We start from the raw sequence: 24,951 nt of genomic DNA on the forward strand, positions 1-24,951 counted from the left end.
AGACTCAAACCTGCACTATACTGGACTACCCTGCATGTAAGTTTTGTTGAAAACAGTTAATTGGCAATCTGGTTGGTGCATCCATCTCTTTGGGATTGGTTGGGGTGAGTCTGTGCCAAGATCAGCATGGCCAGCTCTGGGGCACTAACCAAATGGGGGTTTTTCAAGACTCCGGACTGTGTGCTTCATTTAGAAAGTGCTACCCAGTGTGGCTAAGCCAGTGTGACCAGCTGGTTTCCTGGGCACCGCCCCTCCCCCACTTCAGAGGCCCAAACCCCATCAGGGCCCAGCCCTCCGGGCACTTTGAGCTGAGAATCAGGAGGCCGAGGACTAGGCTTACCAGCTATGTCACTTTGGGCCGGTGTCACCACCTGTCTGTGCGCCTCAGCTTCCTCACAAGACCTCTTAACAAAAATTCCCTGTCTAAATGAAGAATCAGTTGGACCCATGAATGTGCTGGCTTTTGCTCAGTGTGCTGGGAAGTGGGTGGAAGGAAGAAGGCGGAAGGTGGAAGGTGGGCGCGGCAGGGCACAGAATTCAGGGCGGTTGGGTTCAGAGTTGGCTTGCAAAGCCGGCTGACCGCCCCTCCGGGAGCGTGCTCCGCCCGGAGCGCTCCGGCTTCCTCGGGAGGGTCTGCGGTTGGCGCTGCAGGCCGAGGCTCTGTGGGGTAGAGTCACTTCTCTACCTCCCCTTTCGGCTGTGGCGGGAGGAAGGAAGAGATAGAAGTCAAAAGTTCCGTCCGCCTGGAAGAGCTGGAGGGGAACGTCTAAGGGGCTGGGGGAGGCGGAGCTGCTTCCCAGTGCTGGGGGCGGGATGGGGAGCTAGGGGGCCAAGCTGGACGGAGGCCAGGAGGTCTGGCGGGGCGGCTGACCCTACCCTGAGGGCTCGGCCGAGAGGGGGCGCTGTGACCTCCTCCTCGCCCAGCCCGTTGGATTCCTAGCTGCTGTCCCTTTCGTAGCGCAATGCGCGCTCGACTTTCCCCCTCCGCGGCGTTCAGAGGCCGGCGAGTCCTGCAGGGCACCGCCATCTCCCCTGGTCTTGGGGTTCCCAGGTTAAGCTCCTTGCCGGGACCAAACTGGGCAGGCGCTTAGTTTGTAGAATGAATGAAGGATGAACAAACGAATGAAAGAAAATGAATGAATGAATGAGAAGGGTTCCTCCCTCAGAGCTTTCGCGCCTCAGCGCGCATCTGGCGTGCCAGTTCCAAAGGCGCGGGGCGTCTGGACCAACACCCCGGCCCTGCTGAGGTGGGGGCGGGGGGACCTTCCGGCCCGCCGCAGGGCGGGAACTGCCCGAACGCAGTTCCCAGCTTCACCAGCTTTCCGCGGCGCCTCTGCTCAGTCCGGGCTGCCCTACTCCCCAGCCTCCAAGAGCCTCGCTCTTAGAGATTCACCTGAGCCCCCCAAGTCCCCTCAGACTCCCTTGGACTCCCCAGGCCCCAACCTGAAATCCGGCGGGAGGCGGGAGGCTGCCTCCTCTCCCGCCCCCGGCCCCCCACCCCCCAGCTTCTCCCCGGGCTGCGGCGGCCGCCAGCGCTGCCAGCGCGCCCAGCCGACTGCCGCAAACCCGGGCTCGGGGAAAATGGGGTCAGCGCCGCGAGGGCGCGAGGAGCCGGCCCCGGGAAGGAGAGGGGACAGAGGAGGCGGGGCGAGGGAGGGAGCAGAGGGGCGAGGCGCGGAGGAGGGACCGGAGGGGAGGGGAGAGGAGAGGAGGGGAGGGGACGCCCAGGCGAAGGGGCGGGGAGCCGAGGCGACTAGCGGCGCGGACCGCGGGGGAGACGGCGGGGGCTAGGCGGGCTCCAGGCGGGCTCCCGGCGGGCGAGAGGCAGCTGCGGGCCGGGCTGAGTCAGAAAGCGGCGGCCGGACTCGCCCGGGAAGGGGAGAGCGAGAGCCCGGCGGGCCGGGCTGCGGGGCCGGGGAGCGCGGAGCCGGGCGCCTCCGCCACCCGCGGCGACACAGGAGCCTGGCCGCCCACCCACGCAGCCCGAGCCCTCACCCGCCGGCCGGCCCCTCTGGGATGTCTGAGGGACCCAGGCATCCAGGACGGTGACCGAGCGAGCCCGAGGATGGGACGGCGCCTGCAGCTCCGGCTCGTCAAGGTAAGAGCGAGCCGGTCAGCCCTCGAGCACTGGGGGCCCGCAGCTCCGGGCGCGCAGGGCTAGGTGGGCTATGGGTGTGATGCGGAACACTGGGTGTCACTGAGCAGAACTGTGCCCAGGTCCGGGGGCGGCCGGGGTTTGAGGAGCAGCCCAACTCCCTCTCTCTGGACCTTTGGAGCCGGCATTGGGCGGGGAGAAGGGGGGGACGACACTGGTGAAAAAAGAAATCTGTGGCGAAGCTGCCGGGATGTTGGCGGAGGTGGGCGTGGGGTGGGGGGGGTGTCAGCCCCCCCCCCGGGTAACCAGCTCTGTGAGGGGAATCGCTCTAGGCTGTGGGAACTGACGCAGGGTTCCCCCTCCCACCCTCCCGGGTAGACTGGGGTCCCGAGACAGGAGGCTCTGCAGAGGGGTTCCCCATCCGCCCCAGCACCCTCTCATCAGGCCCCCCACTCCGCACGCCTCCGCCCTGTTCCTGGGAGCTCCTTCCTGCCCCTGCAAGTCCGGGGAGATAAATGTCCCCGGTGCCTGCGAGCCCTGGATCAATATCGCAATCTCCGGGGAGCAGACCGAGCATCCGGCGGTAGTTACCGTTCCCCCGCCGCCGCCGGCCCGCCCGCAGGAGCACGACGCTGGCTCTCCGAGCCTTTGCACTCGCGGGTCGGTCCCCGCGCCTGCTCGCTCCTGCCCGGGCTCTGGCGACGCGATTCCTGCGTCCGGAGTTTAGGAAAGTCGCCAGACCGCACGTCCAGCGTCTGTCCGCTGAAGTTCTGGGGAGGCGGGGGCTGCTCCGGGGCCCGGGGAAGGGCTGGGGCGTCGACACCCGGGGCCGCCGCTAGTGACAGCTGCCACTTCCTGGTGCCGGGTGATTCCCAAAGCGGTTCGGCTTGCGGGGTGTAGGCAAGGAGGCGGCAGCGGAGGGAAGGGTGGGTGGGCCTCGGCGCCGCCGCGGGGGAGCCCAGCGCGGCTCATGCCTGAGGATACGGACTCCGCAGGGTCAGTGGGGACCGCCAGAGCACAGACACCAGCTTGACTAGATTCAGCGCTTTTACAAGCTATTAACTTCAAAGGAACTGAATGGATTTGGGGGAGGGGTGCGGATTGACTGAATTTCATTTTTCCATCAATTATTAAACTGTACGTATATCAGCACACAAAGTGGTTTGAGTTAAACCACCAAGATTTAAAAATGCAGCTGCTGCCGGCTCATCAGTTGAGACATTACTAGTTACCGAGGCTTTCTCCATTCTCTCCCTCCCTCTCCAGAATATATATAAGTTGGTTTTTAAAAATGACTAAGGGTTGGTCTGATTGAACCCATATCCCCTCCCCCACTCCTTAACTGAGGACTGGGGGTGAACCCAGAGATTATTTTCTGGGTGATGAAGGAGACCCAGGGAGGGAGAGAGGAGGAAAAACATCCAGAGAGCTTGACTAGATGGCACTGAGTGGGAATATTTTCCAAAAGGCTAGAGTGTAGCAAACCTGGGTCTAAATTCACAAATCAGTTAGACCAAATTCAGCGTTTTAAATGGATTCAAAGGATTGAACTGTAGGTTTTTGTTTTTGTTTTTGAGTTTACGTGGTAATAGGTAAATGTTCTTTCTCTGGCCTTTCTTAGAATCATGTGCAAATTTCTGCTTAGAATTATGATGCTTTTCTAAAAGGAAAAAAAAATTTTTTTTCTGTTGTTGTGTGTGTGTTTCCTGCTAGGTGGTGAGATGTGTGCCCTTTATGTCTGGCCTAATGAACTCAGTAGGTGCTCAGTAAATGCATACTGAATGAGTGAGAGGCAGTGAATGAATGGGCAGCTAATGTGGTTTCAATTAAATAATTGCTTTTTCTTTTATTTATGTGGCATATACAACTTGTTGGGTAGTGTTCTACATGCTTTGCAAATATTAAGTCATTTAGTCCTCATAACAGTCCTGGGAAGTAGGAATTATTACTGAGGCACAGAGAGGCTAAGGAACTTGTTCCTTACTTGTTCCTCACAGATACAGCCAGTGAGTGGTGGAGCCAGAATTCAGACGCAGGTACTGTGGCTCGAAGGCTTTGTTTTGTTAGCTTTTATCAGAAAATCTTTTAAGCCACTAAAATCTCATCCTACACTTCTGCCGGATGAGAGAGAGCACAGGTGGTTTTGTTGGTATCAAAGTCTGAATCTAGGTGGGTTCATCCAAAATCTGGCGCTGTCCTCAACAATTCAGCCAGTGTTGGGAAAGGATCCACTCTGGGGCCCTTACCATGGGCCTCACACTGTACTGGTTACAGAGAACTGGGAGAGAGTGTGTGTGAATGTGTATGAGTGAGAATGTGTGTGTGCATGGGAGGGTGGTTGTGTATGTCAGTGAGGGAGATATGATGTGTGTGTGAGTGTGCGTGGATGCCAAGGAGACAGGTGAAATATTGTCTCTGCCCCCACGGGAGGGCCAGGGACCGACCACCTCTGAGTCACCTACCCACCAGCCACAGCTCCTCGCAGGGAGACCCAAGTGTGTCTCAGAATGGTGGGTTTGGCTGAGTGTGAGGAGTGGAGAAGGCAAGTCCTGGTGGGCTATTAAAGGAAAGTGAGTTCTGCGGAGAGAGCTGGTTTTATTGCTTTTGTCATAAAAGCAATCTAGCAGTATTACACAAAGTTTGAAAACCAGAGGGGGAAATTATTACACTCTCACCCTCCTAACACAGGTATTGTTGCCATTTAAAAAATAATCCCTGCAGGCCTTTTTTTCAAGGGCAGGTTTGGGCACAGCTGTGGCCACTGGGAACACCCCCTCACTTACTGTCACAACCCAAGTCTGTCCCATGTTATTCCGGAGCCTCCAGAGGGAGATCGTCAACATCTGCATATTCCCTGTGAGGGGATGCTCTTTTGCCATGTCTATATCTGTGCACATTTGGGCCATTTCCAAATTTCTTCTTTGACAAATAATATGGAGCCGGGTTTTGAGGGGAGCATGGGCAGGAGGGAAAACGAGGGCAAAAAAGTGAGCCATGGGATGTGGGGACAATTGGCATGGCCATAGCCCAGGGGCAAAGGAGGAGAGGGGGGCTGACAGCCAGGCCAAGCCGTCAGGATTTGATATGTCCAGCCCTGGGGAGGGGCATGACTTGGGTCCATCCAGTTCTTAAAGAGGGCATAGATTTGTGGAAAAGCAGGACACTGACCAAGGGCCGCCGAGGACGAGCTCAAGTGGAAAATCCATTTCTCACCCTCTCTAACATTTGCATCCTCGGAGAGTATCAGCAGCCAGTGGTGTTCAGCTGCACAGAAGAAGGAGTTTGGAGGGTCGAAGGTGCCCCTTGGCAACACCCCAAGTGCCCGTGGTGCTTACAAGCCCATGGGCCTGAGCCCCGGCCATGATGTGACCTAGAAGGAAGGGGTTAGGTATAGGGCTGATCATTTTAGAAGATATTGGGGTGGAAAGACCATCAACCTGGGAGTTGGCAAACCTGACATCAGTCACAGCTATGCCTCTGATTAGCTGTGTGACTTCAGGTAGGTTACCCTCCCTCTCTGAGCCACCGTTTCTCCGTGAACAGGGCTATTTGACTAGATTCTCTTTTACCTTTCACATCTCTGTGCAAGATCTGTTTCCAAAAACACTCCTTAGGGCCACAACCTCATATGAGAAGAGTGGGGTGCAGCAGATTCAATTCCCAGCTCTGCCCCTTCCCAGCTGCAGGACCTCAATACTTGGACCCAAGTACCCTCTCTGAGCTTCAGTGTTCCCAGCTATGAAATGGAGGCAATACCTAACTCGAAAGGTTGAGGTAAGGATGAAATGAGTTAATACACACACAAAGTGCCTGGAACAGCACCTGGCACAGAGCTTGCTTTCAGAAAAAGTTGCAAGGTGACTGCTCTTCAGAGAAAATGAGATAATGCAGGAAAAAACAGCTAGGAAAAGCTCTTGGACATACAACATGTAGCATTTTTGCATCTTTCACCCGTCATAGAACTGGGCCTAATAATCAACTGCATGTAATAAGTGTTTCACAAATGTTTGTTGGCTGGCTGGATGGTGTTATTGCTGCTTCCTTCAGTTTAGTATTGCATGATCAGAGTGGACCCGTTGCTGTTCCCATGAGATGCAGGTGTCACGTCCAAACAGACTGAGAGATGCCAAAACCATCCTGGCAGAAAAGCCATCTCTGATGCAGAAAAGACTGGAACTGCCCCCCTGAGGCCCACTATGGTTATGTTAAAAAGAAAAGAAAAGAAAGCAACAAAGAGCCAATGTAGCACCTGGTGATTTGGAGAATCCATTGAGGGTGGGGCCTTGGCTGGTCTGGAGGAGAGCAGGTTGTTAGCAGGTGACCTGGGGCCTTTCTTGTTTCCTCCTCTGTGAAAAGAGAGGGTGGGGTGATCTCTCCCAGCTCTGACTCTACCTAACCATTCATGGCATCAACAGAAGGAAGAGTGAGCCCATTTTGGAGCTAAGGCCAAGTCTTAGCTGCAGTTTTATATTCAATGAATGAATTTGTTAATTACAAATGACTCCTGTCTACTTAGATCCTCTGGGGCCCCTGTCAGCAGAATCCCTTGGAAGTAACATCATCAAGTCCTTTTTAAATGCTTGTCTTCCGACTTGTCGCTCTTGGCCAACCAGCCCTCACTCCACCCAATGTGGCAATCAGCATCTTCTTGTGTGGATGGGAACATCAGGTGAAGCAGATGTGGGCTTGAAACCTGACTCTGCTATGAAGCTAGGTTATCACTTGGAACCTCAGTTTCTTCATCTGTTTAAAAAAAGAGGAAAAATAGTATCTACTTTATGGGATAATCATAATGACTTCATGAGATGTCAAGTGTGAAATTAAGCACAACTGCGCATTGTCTGGCACACAGTAAGTGCTTAATAAAAATTAACTATAGTAGTCACTTAATAAATCTTTACTGAATTTTATCAATCCGAGGAAGAACAGCAAAAGGAGGAGTGGTGAGGGAAAGGGAGGTGGAGGAAGGAGTACTTAGCAATGTAGAATCTCCTCCTGCCCCAGGGTCCTTTTCGTAGACCCTGGGGGGAAGGGATGGGGCCACCTGCCATCAGCCAAGCTCAAAGGGCAAAGGACAGAGGTGCCTGCTGTTGGCCCTCTGAACATTTCTGACATGTGAAAACATTTGGCATTAAAAGTAGAGACATGGGGACTTCCCTGGTGGCGCAGTGGATAAGAATGCACCTGCCAATGCAGGGGACACAGGTTCGATCCCTGGTCCGGGAAGATCCCACATGCCATGGAGTGACTAAGCCCATGTGCCACAACTACCGAGCCTGCAAGCCACAACTACTGAGCCCGCGTGCCACAACTACTGAAACCCGCACGCCTAGAGCCCATGCTCCGCAACAAGAGAAGCCTGTGCACCACAACAAAGAGTAGCCCCTTCTCACCACATACAACTAGAGAAAGCCCGCACACAGCAACGAAGACCCAATGCAGCCAAAAATAAATAAAATTAAATCTTTAAAAAAAAAAAGTAGAGACATGTAAGGAGGATAATACAAAATGATTAAGTCACTGACGCAAACAATTATTTTAAAACAACTAACTGGATTCCATTAAGCAACAGATTATTAACCATTTCTTTTCAGAGTAATTGGTGTCAACTTCAACAAAACTGAGAAGCTAGAAGGCAGGAGGGGAGGAAGGGAAGGAGGAAGATTTGGGGAATACGGACATGCACTTCCTTTTCTGTGAAATGGGTGTGTTGAGATGCAGTTCTGGGAGATGGGTCCCATGTACACAGAAACACCGACTCAATGCTTTAGCCGAATGTGTTTTTTGGCAACTCTCCGCCCAGGAGCCATGAATCCATTTCAGGGACAGATGAAGATGTTTGTGGGTGCTCTTTCTTCCCTATAAACTCAAGCAATATCACAATCCCTCCCCTGGCCCCGCTGGTCCCCAGGAAGCAGCCCCAGTGAGGTGCTTAGAGATGAGGTTTGCGGGGTGCACACCTGCCCCCCCTTCACCTGTCAATCTGTTCCCATCCTCCAGCCAATCTGGCCGGGAGCCAGGACACCTAGGTCAAAGCCCAGGACAGAAACTGGCCAGACTGGTCCAGCTGCTTCTGTGCCTGAAGAACCAGGGAGACGGGGTTTGTTCTAGGCTGACCGACTACAATTTGGAGCCCACCCGTAGCGAGTTTTAAGAGGTAGTGAGGCTACCCGGAGGCACAGTGGGAGACTTAGTTGAACCTTTCAGCGCTGGGAGGTCAGGCCTTTGGGACAATGTATTGCTCAGTACCCCTGGCAGGTGCATGGAGCCGAAGAGCTGGAGGGCAGGCTGCCCAGGGTGGTGGGCTAGGGCAAGCGATGGCTGTGACATTTCCATTTACAGCAGGGTTTCCCCTGCTTTCATCCGTGTCTCCCCAGCCTCCTTGGCAGGATGTGTGAAGGGCTCCGTGATTTCCAGAGATACCAGCTGTTCCTGGAGCAGCCCCACCACAGTGCAGACAGAGCTGGGTGGGATAGGGAGGGATGGCCAGGGGTGAGGGGCTGGGCTGTGTAGGCTGGAGATGGAAACCAGGCCCAGGAGGGCTTTGGCTACCCTGGGGAAGGGTCGAGGGAAAGCCCCGGGCTGTCTAAGGGGCAGAAGGCCCCCCTGCACTGAGGGCCCCGACCCCACAGTCAGAAGCAAAGGCCCAGCTGGGTGCCCATGGGCCTGCTCAGGATAGATGATTTTATTATTATATAAGATATGGACATGCAGAAAGACAGAAAGAAACCAAAGGTGATGCAGAGATGGAGACCACTGGCTAAAGTTGGCATGAGAGAGAGATGAGGACAGAAGGGCCTGGAGGAAAGTGAAGGGAGGAGGGTGGGAGGGAGAGAGAAAGAAAGGGAGAGAGAAAGATGTGATAGCAAGAAAAAGACCTGCGTGTCTTTTTTGGCTGTTCTTGCTTAGTACTTTCTCTTTAGCGGCCAAGTGAACATGTGCCTCTGGTAGTGAGGCCAGAGATGGCCTTTACCGGAAATGCCCCTCTCCATTTTTTTTTAAGAGTTTCTTTCTTTCTTTCTTTCTTTCTTTTTTTTTGGCTGCGTTGGGTCTTGGTTGCTGCTTTCTCTAGTTGCGGCGAGAGGGGGCTACTCTCCGTTGTGCTGCGCGGGCTTCTCGTTGCGGTGGCTTCTCTTGTTGCGGAGCACGGGCTCTAGGTGCATGGGCTTCAGTAGTTGCAGCACATGGACTCAGTATGTGTGGCTCACAGGCCCTAGAGCGCAGGCTCAGTAGTTGTGGCGCACGGGCTTAGTTGCTCCGCGGCATGTGGGATCTTCCCGGACCAGGGCTCGAACCCGTGTCCCCTGCACTGGCAGGCGGATTCTTAACCACTGCGCCACCAGGGAAGTCCCATCCCCCCTCTCCATTTCTTACAAGAATTCCCCGCACTGTCCCTAATCTGCTGCCAGGAGCCTTCCTCAGCCATCAGGGTCAGCAGAGCCCCGGAGAGCAGGGATGCTCTGAGGCATGCCGTGTGGAGGCTGCAGATGCCTGCCCACGGGAAGGAGCTCCCCCCAACCCCACACCCTCCAGCGCCCCCAGGGCTGGGCTCTCCCAACCCAGTTCAGAAGGAACAAATCCTGTTGCCTTTGAGGTTCTACCTGGCCCCCAGTGTGCAGTCTGTCTCTTTCTTTCTTACACACACAGACACACACACACACACACACACGCTGGGATCCTCAGGGAGTCCTCTGCAGTGTTTCTAATAGCATCCCCCCACCTGTTACCCGCTCAGAGGCTGCTGCACAGTCAGACAGATGAGACAGGTGGGCAGCTCCCTCCTGCCAGGGCTGGAGGACTGACTCCCAGAGTAGCAGCTGGGCCCCCAGGGCCCTGGGGTCAGTAGTGGGGGTGGATGGCAGGTTGGACAGCCTCCGTGACCACGCCCCAGGCCACACATGCCTGGCTGGGAGCCCCAGAGGCTGGTCCTTGGAAGGGAGGCCTGTGTCCTGGGCGTGGTCTGAGCCCCTGCCTGTCCCCCTCCTCCTGCCCTTTCCCTCCACTTCGCCCAGCTTCTCTGGCTATTCACCGAGCGGCCTCTGTGCCTGCGCCCACACACGCGACCCCATGGAGTCCTCCTGTCCCACTCTAGGGGTGAAAAAACCAGATGTTCCCCGCATCTCTCCATCGGCTCTTCTGGCCCTCTGCCCCAGCCCTCCTTCCCACCTCCACAGAATACTCATTTCTGCCTGCTGCCTGCCTTTGGCCGTAGTGTTCCTCCTTCTAGGGCTTCTGTCCCCCCAGTCTCTCTGCATCAGTCCTGTCTAATAGGTCCACCAAATTCTTCCTGAACCATCACTACCCTCTCCTCCAGGAACCCCTCCAGTCTAAGTCGATCTCTCACTGGTCGTTCCTTTGCTTGCCCTCCTCCCCTCCACCTCTGGCTCACGGTGGAGCCTGGGCTCTCCAACAACAGGGGACCCTGCAGCTCTTTGGTCTGTCCCCCTACAGGATGCTCAAAACATTTACCAACCAGACCCCGCATGGACCTCTGGTCACTCTCACCTAACCCAAGCCCTTGTCCCACCATAGATTCTGAGCTCTGCTGGGTCAGGAGGATTCCCTTAAAAATGAAAACAAAAACAAGACTGTGTCCCAAGCGCCTAACCCAGTACTCCAAGCTCCGTAGGCACACAATAGATGCTGAATTCAATGGAGGGCATCTCCCCGCTGAACATTTATCTGTGTGTGTGGAGGTGCTATGGCGACAGGAGACATGGAAATGACAAGCTAGACAGATAGATTCCCCCGGCTCTGCAAGTGGATTTATGACTCAATGGCTTATCGAATGCTATGCTGTTGGCGCCATTTAGTAACATTTAGCGATTCCAGTCCTGCCCCACGTTCCATCCGTGGTCCCCGTAGCACTGGAGGCATTTGTCCACGTGTAAAAGCAAGGGCAGCATTTTGCTTCATGAGGGGTTCGGGCAGGGCTGGTAGGAGACATTGCCAGAAGCAGGTTTGGAGCTGGGCTGAGGACAGAGATGCAAGAACTTTCTCAGAACCTGGGGTCCTCGGAGAGCAGGTCCAGGGCACTTTAGTCCCCAAGCAGGGGCTGAGGAGGAGGCTTGGTGGCAGCCTGGGGCTCCCTCCCCGCCGCTGTCCCGGTTCTGCTGTTTACGAGGCAGGAATAGCCAGACAAGGCAGAGGTGGGCAGAGGACACTGGTGGAAGGGAATGATCCCATTCTTGGCTCCCTCCATGGGATCTTGTCTCTCAGTCTACATCCCTACCCTCTAGCTCCCTAAGGGTGGGTGTGGGGCAGACTTTGGTGCCTTTCTCTCCAGATTGCTGGGCCCCAGTGACCTCACAGTGAACACCACTGCCAGGCTGTGAAACTCCGGGCCCATGCAGTGGCACATGTACATCCCTGAGAAGCAGAGCATCCCTGGGGGAGGAGCACCGTGCCTAGAGCTGAGGAAGCAGGAGGCCTGGAACTGGGGCCGGCTCTGCCACTTCTTGGCTGGGTGACCTTGGGCAAGTCACACAACCTCTCTGGGCTTGGTCTTCCTCTGGACCACAATAGAGAATAAAGGAGGAAATGCCTGTGTGCTGAGGGGCCTGTCCCCCCTGAAGCTCAGTGAGTGGGACCTGCTGCTTTCCCAGGTGAGGTCCCTCCCCCAGCCTCCACTCTGTCCCCCACTTCCCCCCCACTCCTCCCCTTGACACTGAGCCCAACTGGTACTCAAGACCCTCTTCCTCCATGGGGCCTTCCCTGGTGAGCCGGCCATCGTGTGCTCTCCTCCAGCTAAAGCAGGGCTTCTCAAACTAGCTGTAGGGAAGGCCCACATGGGTCTTTCCAATCCATGGCATGTGGTCTTGTTGTGCATGATGACCATGCAGCCTGCATCACACGACTCTTCTGGAGAGCTGGACAACATCTGAAGTGGTCTAGACCCTGTTCAATGAGATCACAGCAAAGGCAGCTTCATCTCAACGTTTCCAGATGCTGACTCTCAGTAACGAACAGTCTGCAGTCCCGCACAGTCCCCACCACCCTTTCAGCAGCGCTGATCTAAACCCCTCCTTTGGGGCCAGGATTCATAGCCCAGAATCTCTGGTTCACTTTTCAAGGGAGTCTGGCTGCCGGCCAGCCCTGTACCTGTGCGCCTCCTGCTGTAAGACTCGGTGCTGTAGCAGCTGGGCTGGGCTGCCGGAAGCAGGAAGAACCCCTGTCCAGGAGGGTGGAAACCTTCGGTTTATTCCGAGCCCTTACCACCTGGCAGGTTCTGGGTGGGCCCCTTCCCCCGCTTCGTTCTCACTCATCAACCTGCACCTTATCACCCACCGAGGTCGGGGCAGGGACTGGGGAGACACATGACAGTCACAGAGCTCTGGTGAGACACGGGAAGCCCTTCCTCTGTGGTGGGCTCACCCCAAGGCTCACAGGACTCAGCCCATGCTGGTTCTAGCCCTCGTCCCTGGGCTCCCCCAAGATGAGGGAGCGCGACTTCTCCAGGGTCAGCTCTGCCTTCTGCCTCCGAGGAGCTCGCCCAGGGGGCAAGCTGGGCAAGCCCCGGTTGCTGGCTCCAGGAAAAGGCTGCGTACGTGCCCTCCCTGTGCTGCTTGATTCCCAGCGTTGGCTGTACCCACAGGTGGCCACTTCCTGCTTCGTCTGCATCTCCTGTGCACACCCCCCCAGGAGGAGGCCTGGGGGCTCCAGGACAGCAGTGAGGGGAAGGACCTCCTATCTCCCCAGCTGGCCAGGAGGGGTCATTCCCAGCAGTCTCCTGCCTTTGGGCTGAGGCTAGGAGGTGGGGGAATGACGGGCCACAGGGTGAGATCAGGGCCTCTTCCTGTCCTGCAGGCTCCTCCCTCTTGTCCTCTCCTTCTTTCCAGCATTCTCCTTCCCATCACCATCTTCCTTCCACACTCCCAACTTCCATGATGGGCAGGCAAGTGAGTGTTTTCAGAGCTGGGAAGGAGCTGCAAAACCCTCCAACCCAGGGATTCCCCTGCTCAGCACCGTTGACATTTGGGACCAGGTGATTCCTTGCTGTGGGGCTGCCCTGCGCATCTGAGGATGCTGAGCAGCATCCCCGGTCTCTAGCCACAAAATGCCAGCAGCTCCTCCTAGCTGTGGCAACCAAAAATGTCTCCAGGTGTTGCCTCGTGTCCCGTGCGGGACCAAATTGCCCCCAGTTGAGAACTACTGGGCTAGTGCATTTCCCCTCAATTCTGGTGACACTTCAGAATCACTTGGAGAACATTAAAAAAATAGAGAGACTCCCAAGTTTCCCCTCAGGCCTGCCGAGCCCAGATCTCTGAGGTGAAGCCTGAGAAACAGAATTTTCTGTCTCTTGGCTGCCAGGCATTGTCTGAAACTTCTGATTTTGTCTAATTCCCTTCTTTTACAGACAAAGAAACCGGCAGGGCTATTGCCCAGCTTATGGATGATTATATGGTTATTCCTAGTCCCTGCCCTGAATCTCCCTGCTCACTGGTGTTGGGTGGTCCAGCAGCCCCCTCTAAACCACCCCTCATGGCCTTGGAAGGCAGTCACTTCTCCAGGAAAAACAGCCTCAAAACCTTTCGCAGTTTTCTAACAGAAGTTAATTTCCAGCCGTCAGGTGATTTCACTCTGCCTTCCCGACCCTCTTCACATCCCTTTTAAAATGCAGCTTCTTAAAGGACATCACTTTGCTGCTGACACTGAAATCCCCCTCACTTTACACTTGTCAGAGAGCTGGCTGAGCGAGACCATGGCTGATGGTGGCACCTTCGTGGCTGGTGTCACCGTGCTGTCCCCAACACCTCGGCTCTGTCTCTCCGGGTAGCAGATGCCTCTCCCACCCCCTCAGGGACCGGTTCCCAGTGTCCGGGAGCAGCTTACAGCTCACGGCTGAGCAGTTCCCAGGGTCAGGGGCTGGATCAGAGCCCCGGTCGGGCTCCATTCCCTTGCGAGAACCAAACTCCACCCTTCCTGAGCCCTCCACTGACAGGCCCCACTGGTGTCTACCCCCCAGTTCCCACTGCCCACTTTCGGGGAGCCAGGCTGTGGCCCGGAGCTAGAGGTCAAGAGGCAAAGTGAACCTGTTCCTCCTCCTTTGGAGGATGCATGCGGTGGTGGGGCCTAAGAAGGGAGGGCGGACAGGCGGGGAAACAGGCTGACCTGCCCAGGGGTACAACCCCAGGACTGGAGCATCTGTATGGTGGGTAGATAGTAAAGGCTCCACTTCTTGGGGTTGAGAAGGATTAAATGAGAAAAATCACAGGATCTGGCATTGTGCAAGTCTTCAGTCAAAGCTGAAATTTAGAAGAAGAAAGGAAGGAAGGAGAGAGGGAGGGAAGAAGGGAGGAAGGAAAAAGAAAGGAAGGGAAGGGAAAGGAAGGGGAGGAGGAGGAAAAAATGGAGGCTAGGGAAGACTGGGACAGGTGGAGAGCTTAAGACCAGGAGAGAGAGGAAGTTAAGTAGGAGGGACACCGGGAGGCCGAGAAGGCACGAGCTATGAGAAAATGTTAATGAGTGAATCGAGAGCGAATCGTATCAGGAGGAGGAGAGAAAGAATGTGTGAGCAGCAGACAAGGAGGCTAGACCAGGATGGGAGGTCAGCGGTGCTCCAGGGCACTGCCCGCCCCCCACCTCCCTTCCCTGCGCTCAGCAAATCTGCATCAGCAACAGTGATGCAAACTTTACTTTCGCAGGTGTCTGCTGGCTCCTGGGAATAGAGTGGTGGTGGAAAGTGGGCGTGCACACCCTGGGTGGGCAGGCAGACCAGTCAGGGAGCGCTTCTGGAGAGAAAGGCCAAGTCAGGAAGGAAGCAACTTATACATAGTCGAGTAATACTAATCACTACCGTTGGTTAACGGCTTACCGTGTGTTTGGACCCATGCTGTTTGAAATGCACCATATTGTTGAATCTCTCCAAAAGTTTTAGAATATAAATACTTCATCCCTATTAGCCCCACTTACAGATGGGGAAACTGAGGCTCAGGGATGTTAAGTGATTTACCCAAGGTCACACGGGTAGGAGGGGGCAAATAAAAGATTCCAGTGTGGATCTCTCTGGCCTCAGAGTTAAAGGTCTGAATTTCTACTCTCCTGTAAAACCTGGAGTCAGAGCATATTCAGACCTGGAAAGGAGTGTAGGGAACACTGCCCTCCTCATTTCACAGATGAGGAAACTGAGGCGCGGGGGCAAGGGAGGGAGACTTGTCCATGGTCACAGAGCAAGTTTGTCAGATTCGGAACAGGAGCACAGCCCTGCACTTTCCACCCCAAAACACTTTTTCCTTCAGCACAGCCTCCTGGAGTCCAAGGTGGAGATCAATGCAGGAAGGAAGACCAAGAGTAAAAGAGAGCTCCTGGTGGGCAGGGGGAAGAGATGCAGGAAAACGGGGAACAGGAAGTGAACCCGTCAAAATGTCCTGGTGGGACCCCATGGTCAGAGGGGTCAGAAAATGAAAACCCATCCATTCATTCACTCTGTCAGTCATTCATTTATTCATTCAACAAACATGTATGGGGGCCCACTCTGTGCCAGGCCCCACTAAGGGTACAGAATTAGCCAAACACAGACCTTGCCCTCAGGGAGCTTATAACCAACTGGACAGCATATCTGGGACCCTTGGAGGGGAATGTGTGAACTCCAGAGCTGGGGTGTCTCAGGTCCTCACTGCCCTTAGGATGGGTGAAGCAGGTTTCAGCTCTGCTGTGGGGCCTCGTTGTGGGAGCAGAGGTGTGAAGTAGCAGGGAAGGGGGCAGGGTGCCTCCTGAGCCCAGGGCCCCAGGGAGAAGACCTGAAGGCGGGAGCACCCAGGTGTGCCCCACTTCCTGAAATGTAGGCAGGAGATCTTCCTTCCCATTTTTTCCTCTCTGCACAACAGCGATTTAAGTTAATTAAATGGAACAATAAATTCTTTCTCAACTGCCTAGAACAGAATAATCTTTCACTGCTCACCCACTTTGGGGAAAGCACAGGCTCTTTGCTTTGAGGTGGCGACAGGTTGTGGCTATCCTAGAAAGAGGCTGTCCTGGGGCAGGATGGGGCGAAAAGGGTGGTTGGGGGCAGAAGTCCTGGGCAGTCAAGAGGGCTGAGAAAGGACATCTAGCATCACCACCCTCTGTCCCAAGTCTGGTTTTACCCTGGCTAGTCTTTAGAGCACCTCTGCGTGGATTAGAAAACGCACCCTCTGCCCGAGGGTCCCGGCTCTGCTGATGCACAGCCTGCAATTCTAGCCCCCAGAGACCTCTCCACTTGGCACCTCTGTGCAGGGCAGAAATTGCACAATTGCATGTGGGCTCTGTACCTCCCCTGTATTGTCATTCCGTCACTACAGATATATCCCCTGTAGTCACACAGGTTTCAGAAGAGTTGATTGCGCATATGTTTTATTTCTGCAAATCAGATCCTAATTTTTAAATCCAATAGGGAGCCAACTTTCTAAAGAAATCTTGATTTATGATCCCTCTTCTTTTTCATATTTAGATTTTTTTTTTCTTGGCTTTGCTTAAAACAGGCTATACCTTGAAAACCACATCTCTGATAAAGGGTCACTATCCAAAATATATAAGGAACTCATACAACTCAATAGTAAAAAAAACCCCAAAAAACAAAAACAAGCCCCACAAATAATCCAATTAAATCTGGGTAATGCAAATAAAAAACACAATAAGATTTCACCTCACATCTGTTAGAATGGTTATTATAAAAAAGCCGAGATAAGTGCCAGGGAGGATGTGGAGAAAAGGGAACCCTTGTTCACTGTTGGTGAGAATGTAAATTGGTGCAGCCACTGTGGAAAGTAGTATGGAGTTTCCTCAAAAAGTTAAAAATAGACTGCCATACGATACAGCAATTCCACTTCTGGGTATGTATCCAAAGGAAATGAGACCATTATCTTGAAGAGGTATCTGCATCCCCATGTTCATTGCAGCATTGTATACAATAGCCAAGATGTGGAAACAACCTAAGTGTCTATAAATGGATGAATAGATAAAGAAAATGTGGTATATACATACAACAGAGTTTTTTTTTTTAATTTTTATTGGAGTATAGTTGCTTTACAATGTTGTGTTAGTTTCTACTGTGCAGCAAAGTGAATCAGCTATACGTATACGTATATGCCCTCTTTTTTTGGATTTCCTTCCCATTTAGGTCACCACAGAGCACTGAGTAGAGTTTCCTGTGCTAAACAGTAGGTTCTCATTGGTTATCTATTTTATACATAGTATCAATAGTGTATACATGTCAATCCATACAATGGAATATTATTCTGCCATAAAAGGGAAGGAAATCCTGCCATGTGTGACAACATGGATGAACCTTGAGGGCATCATGCTGAGTGAAATAAGTGAGACAGAGAAAGACAAATACCATATGATCTCACTTATATATGTGGAATCTAAAAAAGTCGAACTCAGAGAAACAGAACAGATTGGTGATCGCCAGGAGTGGAGCGAGGTGTGGGAATGGGTGAACGTGGTCAAAGGTACAAACTTCCAATTATGAATGAATACATTCTGCTGGTATGATGGACAGCATGGTGACTATAGTTAACGATACTGTGTTATATATTTGAAAGTTACAAAGAGAGTAGATCTTAATAGTTCCCAACACACACACACACAATTGTAATTACGTGAGATGATGGATGTATTAACTAATCTTATTGTGGAAATCTTTTTGCGATATATACATATATCAAATCATTATGTTGTACACCTTAAACTTACACAATGTTATACATCAATTACATCTCAATAAAGCTGGGAAAGAAAGCCACAGCCCAGAGCAAAGCAGACTCAGAATGGTCAGATATTCGGGTTGTGGAGCCAGGGGACCCCAGGACCCAAGAGGAGTGGGCCTTCCTTCCTCGGCCAGCAGACGGCAGTGTCCACTGGGGGTCTTGCCTCCCAGGGAGGGTTGCAATCTTGGCTTCACTGGGGAGTTGGGGGGCCTCTCTGTGCTCCAAGTCAGGATCTGCCACAGTCTCCTGGGCCAGGGAAGGCAGCCAGGCTCAGGTTCACCCCGAGCTACTGAAGTGCCTCCACTGAGCCGGTGCCTCTGAGGTCTCACTTCCCCTCTCTGGGCCTGTTTCCATACCTACAAATGATGAAACTGACCAGCTATGACAAGCTGATGCTCAGGAATCCACCTTGGCACTCCAGGCCTGAAGGATCCATCGCAGCCCGGTGTCTGGGCCCTTCCACAGATGGCCTGTCCAGTCTCCTCAAGCTCAGGACCCTCCCCTTGCCTGGAAAGCCCTCTCTCTCCTTCTCACAGTCTGTGCCCACTCTGCCATTCTCAAACTCACCTCCCCCAGGAAGCCTGCCCACACCATCCCCTTGTGCTGAGCCCTCCTGTAATTCCATGGTCCCCCTGTGCTCACCAACACCTTGCCTTGCCATTCTCCTTTTAGTGTGTGTGTGTGTGTGTGTGTCTGTGTCTGTGTCTGTGTGTCCTTCCCTGCCTCTTCTGAATTCCTTTCCTTTTTTCCAAATCAGGGAATCCTGGACTCCTTGAATGTAGAATCCCAGTTCAGCAAGGGGCTCAGTGAGATCACTTAATCTGGTGGTTTAAAAAAACAAGAGACAAAAATCAAAACAACTTTCCTTCTAAGCTGAAAAATCCCTTTTCAAAGGAAAGCTTACAGAGAAGGTAGAACAGTCTGACTGAGTGAAGGAGAAGGCCCTGGTCCTGCTGCAGCCCCACTCTCCAGGGCCTGGAAGGAACACCAGGACCAGCCTGCTCTAATCCAACCCTCTCAGTAACCAAGGAAGATTCAAGGGCCCAGAGTGACCAAGTCATGATAGTGACCCCATGGGCACTTCTAGCAGACTTTAAATTTCAGAAAGCATCTTCCTCCTTTTCTCCCCCCTCCCCAGGTGACCTGCATCCCTGTGATGCAGGAAAGAAAGAGCACATTGCCCAGAGGGGCCAGGTGACTCGCCCAAAGTCACACAGTTAGTAGTAGCAGGATTGGGCTCAGAACTCAACAGAAGGGAGAGGAATCTTGCTGAAAGATCGCTCGCAAATGCTGCAGCTGTGGTTCTGCCCAAGGGCCAGCTCAGTTCCTGGCTCCTAGGGAAGGTTTTCTTGGGGCCTCTGAGGGCTCTCCCAGGCTGAGCATCAGAGGTTGTTGTGTAGGGGAGGGAAGGCAGGCCCCCGTCTCCTTGCTCCTCATGAATTTGGGGAGGTGAGCGTGGCCCCTGGTGCCTCCAGTGGCCCTTCAGGATTCTTGCTGAAAGGTTAATTACCAAACCATCCCGTCAAAGGAAATTGCACTTTTGTGCCTTAAAGACCAAACTGAGCTTCAGCAACATAGTTATTTATGGACTCTAATAAGCATTTTCTGGGTGTGATTAACCTTTATGCCAAAGTCACACTGGGAATTGGGATGGCAGCTTCAATTCTAGCCACGCTGTGTGCTGCCCGGGGGGTGGGGGCATGTACAGCAGCTGGAGCAGCCTGGAGCAGGCAGCTGTCAGACTCCGGCCCGCCCACCCTGCCCTCTCCATGGCTCCTGCGCCCTTCCCTCTCCTCTGCCCATCGCTTCTTCCCATGCCCTGTCCTGATCTATCCCCCTCCATCCTTCATCCACTTGAAAGACAGACCTGATCGCCTGCTTACTGGGCCCTAGTCTCCACTCAGCTGCTAAAAACAGTTCTGTGACCTTGGGCACCTCAACTATAAAACCCCTGTAAAATGGGAAGCATGAAACTTGCTCTGTCTGCTTTCCGCAGCACAGTGCCCCTTCCGTGTCAGGGACCCCTGGGTCCTAGGACGGTCGGTTTATGTGATGCTGTGATCGAGCCACAGCATGCCCTTGGCCTTCTCAGATTTAACATTCCAGCTTTGGCTCTTTGGCGAGTGGAGAGATTTGCAGCTGAGGTGCGGGTTTTATTTGGGGGGCCTCAGGGCTGCCAGGCTGGCACACAGAAGTGAGGATCTACCTCGTGAGTGAGCCTAGTGCCTGCCAGCTTCAGATCCTCAGTCCCATTTTGGTTTTCTCTCCACCTCACGAAGTCCTGAGAACTTGGTTTGTCAAAAACGGTTCTGAAAGGAGAGCCAGCGGCTAAGGCTGATGACAGAGGGGTCCAAGAAAGTGGCGATTCTTATGTCAAAACCACTTTTGGTTTACTTTAAGAGAGGATGACATGTCCAGTTTGGTGAAGCCCAGGCCTCTGATGTGACCCTACTCACCACATGCTCCAGCCATAGTTTTTGAGTGCTAGACCTCACCACAGAGTGAAGGAAGCTCTTCACGCTCCCCAGGAAAATGGTCAGCATTACACGCAACATTCTGCATTTAATTACAGGGTTTCATCCCCTCCCCTGCCTCGTGTGTTTGTAGACAGCAGATTAAGAATTCACAGCTTTGGGGCTTCCCTGGTGGCGCAGTGGTTGAGAATCTGCCTGCAAATGCAGGGGACACGGATTCGAGCCCTGGTCTGGGAAGATCCCACATGCCGCGGAGCAACTAGGCCCGTGAGCCACAACTACTGAGCCTGCGCCTCTGGAGCCTGTGCTCCGCAACAAGAGAGGCCGCGATAGTGAGAGGCCCGCGCACCGCGATGAAGAGTGGCCCCCGCTTGCTGCAACTAGAGAAAGCCCTCACACAGAAACGAAGACCCAACACAGCCAAAAATAAATAATAAAAGAAAAATTAAAAAAGAAAAAAAAAAAAAGAATTCACAGCTTTAGCAGAACACAAACAACATCCTTGAAACTTCAGGGGCCTGTCTCTACAGTGCAATACTCTCCTGTTGGTGGAGTTGGAAAACTAGTGAAAGTTGAAGAGGAGATCAACGTATGGTGGAAGGAAATACACAGGAAAACTCTGGACTTTTCATGAAACTGTGATTCAGGAATAAGCCAGGAGCCTTGACAAACCCTTCCGCAGAGCCAGAGGTGGCACAGGCCCAGATTCTGTACAGAGCCAACATTTCCTGAGAGGAGAGATTGGTTTGGGAATTTTAAGAAACATTTTTCTTTGCATAGTGCAAAACCAGCCCTCTATTGGGAGAAAATGACTTTGTGAACCAGCACATCCAAGGAGAGGTAAGGGTCAGGGTTACAGTTAGCCAGCCAAGGACAGGCTTCATCCCGTGGCATTTGCTTTGGATTCATGATGAATCTGGACTCGCCCTGCTCCTCTGTGAACCCCAGGACATTAAGATGCAAGGCTAAGACCTTCTGGCTGGTATATTTGCCATCTAATTAGAACCCTGGGGCAGAAGTGCATTGTACTGAGGCAATTCCATGCATTTGGGACTGGTCTGAGTTCTCTGATTGCCAGGGTCTAGTGCATGTACGGAGGGGACCTGGGCACATTGACGGGGGACCGAGTTGCTTTGCTTTGGAGGGTCGGGGAAGGTGCTGCCGCAGGGAGGGGCTCTGGACCTGGCGTTTGAGGACTGCAGACTTCACCAGGTGGGCCAGGGTGAGGAGGGGGCAAAAGTGTGCAGACACCAGCAGGAGCCCACGTGCTGGGGAAGCAATAAGTAATTCAGTGTGAATAAAACATGGTGTGCTTTCAAGGAGGATCTGAAAGACCGAAACACAAAGCACAGCTTCAGGCTTAGAAGGATAGCGATGGAATGCCAGGCAGCAGGGCTGATATTTTCACATAGGGTGTTAGACCGGTTTCTTTAATTTGCCTGTGGCTGAGCTGGCTCTGGGAGCCCCATTTCCATGCTGTGTGTGTGTACACGTGTGTCTGTGTTGGGAGGTGGCAGAGGCAGGGGTGGGTGACAAGCCGGAGGTGGGAATCTCTAGTCCCCTTCTAGAAGAGGCCTCTGGCCATCCCAGCTGAGTGGCCCTCTCTGGGGACAGCTCAGAGCTGGGTCCCTGCTGACTGTGCTGAGCCGAGCAGCAGGTCTGTCAGTGAGGACACAGCTCTCCGCTCGGCATGCAAGAGCCACTGGCGGGCCTGGTGGCTTCCTCCTCTCTCCGCTTCTGCGTTTTGAAGTGGAAAAGGAGGGTAAAGATATTTCGCCATCTCTCTGGGGACAGTGAAGTTTAATTAGTGATTAATAAAGTATTGGAAGTTCCTTGGGGCCAGAGAGATGAATGAGTTTGTTCTAATCACTCCCGAGTCCCAGGAGCGAGTTAGCTGACCCCAGCGCTGTTGGCTGAGGCCAAGTGCTGGGCACGGGATGGGGGTACAGGCCTGGGGGGGGCGCCTCGGAGCCTGGAGCTTGGCCCAGTAAGAGCAGAAAGACCCCTCTGATGTGACAGGAGGAGTGTGCCAGCGAGGGAATAAACAAACCCACTGCGGACTCAGGCACAGCACTGAGGGGACAACGTGGGGGCATCATCAGGGTCAAGGGGGGCTTCCTACAGGAGGTGTGGGTGGAACAGGTCCTGACCAGGAGTGGGGAGCATTCGATTCCATCTTGGGTGGGAGAGCGGGGAGCAGGGTCTGTCTTTGTCATCAGACGGCGGGAATGGGCAGGTGGGTGGCACAGGTTGTGAGGGTCTGGGGCGCAGGGTGGAGGCCAGTTTGGGAAGAAGGTACAGGAGCAACAAGGCCAGGACTTGGGTGAGGCAAGTGAGGCATTTTTCTCAAGCATGGAATTTAAAACGCTGCCCCAAAGTGTAGTATCAAGATAAATCATATTTTAATATTATTACTGATTTTTCCTTTTACCCGAGGCTCCAGTATGGCCCAGCACTGTTAGTGATCCTGCCTTTTTAAAAAAAGCTTTTGATATGTTGTTCATCATGGAATTTTTTGCATTAATTTAGAGTTTAAAAAAATATTGCATTAAAATATTATGTATCTTGACTACTAAGTTTTCTGGTGCCCCCCACCCCCGCTTAAATTTTGTACTGGAGGTGAATGCCTTGGTCTCCTCACCCTAGTCCTGGCCCTGCGAGTGAGGTCTGCAAATGTGTGCTGCTCGTGTTGGCCACCACCCTGGCTCTACTCTAAATTAGAAACTTGGTCACGTGGGACTCGGACAAGTCCCTACCTCTCTCACGAGCTCATTTTCCCCTGTGAAATGGCTAAGGCTGCTTCCACATCGAAGTGTCCCTGTCTGAAGTTCTGCAGTGAATTTTGCAGAACTGTTTGGAAATGGGCTGGTGCTGAGACACCCTGGCAGGTTGGGGGGTGGGGGGGAGGAGAGGAGACGGTCCCGGGGAGGGGACCCCAGGAAGGAGGAGCAGAGGAACAGGGGTGGTGATGCGGAGAGCAGCCTCCCATGAGATCAGGGAGACGGGGCTCTGCTGGTCCTTGGGCTCTCATGTCCTGACAACTGGAGGGGGGCGCTGGTTACAACCCTCCACTACCCCAACCCCCCACATGCTCCTTAGTCCTTCACAAATCAAATCCCAAGGGAAACAATCACCTCGCCTCCAACCTGTGACTAAATAAGAATCACCAAGTTCAAATCAATCAGCGTGACCTATTGAGTGCCTGTTGTAGACCTGAAACACAATGTAACTCGTTAATGTATTCAGCAAATTAGAATGCAATGAACAAAACAAAATCCCTCCCGTCTTGGATCAAGCTGTGCTGCTCACAGAGGACTTCTACATACACTGCATCCTGTAAGCCTGGCGGAGTGGTGGTGGGGCGGCTAGTACACCCGTCTTTACAGGTGAGGAAATCGAGGCACAGAGAGGTCAAGTAACCTGCCCATGGCAACACAGTGAAACTGGGGCTGGATGCCAGGTCTCTTTTGACTCAAAATCCACAGGGAAGGTGTTGACCTTAAGGGAGGGGACACAATGATTATGTGCAGGTGTTAGTTGAAGAAGGGGGCAGCCCTCTAGGTGTGGGACCCATGCTACTCTCCCCAAGTGGGCTGAAATTTTGGAATCAGAGTGACACAGAGTCCCCAGGGAGGGTAAGAGGCAAAGATTCTCCCTGGATTAGGGCAGGCATCTTTCCAGACACATTTATCCCTTCACCTCTCTGGGCCTCAGCTTCCTCATCAGGGACGGCCACACCAGCCAGCCCCTCAGAGAATGAAGTACCGTCGCGGATATAAAATGGCTTGGTAAATGGTGAGGCACAATATGTAGTGACCAGTAATTAGCTGGGCGGGGATGAGGGCCCGGGAGGCAGCTCATTAAACCACAGGTCCTGAGCTCCTGCAGCTGGGGAGGGAGGGAGGCTCACTAATGGGGGTCTTCTGTGAGCCCATGCAGGGGGGGAGGGTGCTCGGGGCGGGGGCAGGTGGGAGGGTGTGGGTGTGGGTGTGTCGGGACACGCCTGTGCCACCCTTGAGACCCCGTGAGGATGGAGGTGGCTTGTTCAGGCAGAGCCTCTCTGGAGGCCCCCAGCCCTCAGGGAGAAAGTTCCCCTCTGTCCTGGGAACCTGGGCTCCTGCTGTCACCTGCCTCCCTTTCAGGCCCCTCAGAGCAGGGCAGCCCCAGACCTTGTAGGCAGAGAGGACACGGCGGAGGAGGAGGGCAGGGAGGCTGGGCCGGTGGGGGAGGGGGTGTGTCTGGGATGAGACGTGTATGAAGGGCACAAGAGGGGCAGCAGGAAGCTCCAGGCCAGACCGCTCATGACACAGTCTGTGTCCCTCACCTCCCTGTGCCCACAGGCCCTTCTCCTCCTGGGGCTGCACTCCATCTCTGCCTCCCTCCAGGACCAGCACTGCGAGAGCTTGTCCCTGGCCGGCAACATCTCTGGTGAGCACCCCCATCTGTCTCCTGCAAGATTCCAGGTCCCCACACCCCCCCCACCCCCAGGGCTCCCAGAGCCTGCACACAGAGCCATCCATGCCCTGGGGCAGGAACAGCAGAGAGATTTCCCCTCTGGGGCTCCAAGCAATCCATCATCTATCCACGGAGTGCTGTGCTGAGAAGGATCCTGAAGTTGGGTGTAAGTGTGGTGGGAAAGAGAGCTGCGATTAGGTGACAGCATCAGCTGGGGGCACAGAGGGGCTTGGGGCAA

Source organism: Eubalaena glacialis, chromosome 19 (assembly GCF_028564815.1).
Source record: "Eubalaena glacialis isolate mEubGla1 chromosome 19, mEubGla1.1.hap2.+ XY, whole genome shotgun sequence".
Taxonomy (NCBI): Eukaryota; Metazoa; Chordata; class Mammalia; order Artiodactyla; family Balaenidae; genus Eubalaena; species Eubalaena glacialis.